Genomic DNA, 1897 nt, shown 5'->3' with positions numbered 1-1897 from the left:
CCCTATGTCCATCTCTCCATGCACCCTGCCCCCTGAGCTGTCTCCCTGTACATAAACAGCCCTTCTTTCTCCCATGATTGTTCTCTCCAAGGAGTGTATTTACCTCAGGTAAATGTTCAACTCCTATGCCTGTCTTTTGCTTGGCATACATGATGTTCTTGATGTCATCCCACAATTCATCTGGTTTTCTGTCATCAGTGTTCAATGGGTTAATTGCATTCTTTAGATGATCTCTAAATTCAGGTGGGATATAATCAAAGTCATATTTTGGCCCTTGTGGAATTATTTTGTCTTCATCTTCAACTTGAACTTGTATATGAGCAGTTGATGATCTGTTCCACAGTCAACATCTGGCCTTATTTTGGCCAAAGACATTAAGCTTCTCCATTGCTTCTTTCCAAATATATAATCAATCTGATTCCTGTGTATTCCATTTGGCAAAATCCACATGTAAAATTGCCATTTATGTTGTTGAAAAAAAAAAGGTATTTAAAATGAATAAGTCATTGGTCTTGCAAAATTCTATCATGTGATCTCCAAAGTCATTTCTATCATCAAAGCCATATTTTCCAGCTACTGGTGATTCTTTCTTGTTTCCAACTTTTCCATTCTAATCACCAGTAATAATCAACACATCTTGATTGCATGTTTGGTCAATTTCAGACTCTGGAAGTTGGTAATGGTAAAAATCTTCAATTTCCTCCTCTTTGACAGTGGTGATTGGTCCATACATTTGAATAATAGTTGGATTAACTGGTCTTCCTTGCAGGTGTATGGATATTATCCTATCACTGACATCATTGTACCTCAGGCTAGATCTTGAACATTCTTTGTGACAATGAATGAATGCCACACCATTGCTCTTCAATTTGTCATTCCCTGTGCAGTAGACCATATGGTTGTCTGATACAAAATGGCCAAAATCAGTACATTTCAGATCATTAATGTCTATAATACTGATCTTTATGTGTTCCATTTCCATTTTGAGAGCATACAATTTTCCTAGATTCATACTTCATACATTCCATGTTCTGAGTATTAATGGATGTTTCCAACTGTTTCTTCCCATTTTGAGTCATGCCACATCAGCAAATGGAGGTCTCAAAAGCTTTACTCCATCCACGCCATTAAGATTTACTCTACTTTTAGGAGGCAGCTCGTCCCCAGTCATGTTTTGAGTACCTTCCAACCTGAGGGACTCATCTTCTGGCACTATATCAGACAATGTTTCAGGGATATTCATTAACGTTTCCCATAATATATCAGACAGTTTTTCATGAGTGCTTTTATAAGGTTTTCACTGGCCAATTCTTTGAGAAGTGAATGGCAACCTCTTTCTTCCCAGTCTATCTTAGTCTGGAAGTTCCTCTGAAACCTGTCCATCATGACTGACCCTGCTGGTATTTGAAATAGTGGTTGTATAAATAACCTCCAGCCTCACAGCAACACACTAACCACCATAGTATGAAAACTGACAGACAGGTGGGGGGACATTTGTAAGAGGAATGTGAAATTTACTTGGAAATTCAAAAAGGCCAATGTTGGGGTAAGGAAAGTAAGTGGAGGATAATGCGAAAGAGACATGTTAAAACATACTAGTAAAGCTGTAGAGAAAAATACCATTTCTGGGAGGCTTTAAAAAACACAAATTTATTTTTTCACAGTTCAGGTGATTTCTGTTGTGGCCTGGAATTAATTTCAACTTATAATGACTCTCTAGGGTGGCATAGTGCCTAAGGCATTTGACTGCTAACTAGAAGGCTGGCGGTTCAAAACCATCAGCCACTCCTCAGAAGAAAGTTTGGGCAATCTACTTCCGTAATGATACTACCTCAGAAACCCAAGGAGTGGTTGCTATGAGTTAGATTCAACTTGACAGCAGTGTTTTTTTTTTTTT

Source organism: Orycteropus afer, unplaced genomic scaffold, assembly GCF_000298275.1.
Source record: "Orycteropus afer afer isolate SDZICR_OR568_19922 unplaced genomic scaffold, OryAfe1.0 scaffold00430, whole genome shotgun sequence".
Lineage (NCBI taxonomy): Eukaryota > Metazoa > Chordata > Mammalia > Tubulidentata > Orycteropodidae > Orycteropus > Orycteropus afer.
The sequence above is the reverse complement of the archived record's forward strand: the minus strand, read 5'-3'. Positions refer to the sequence as shown.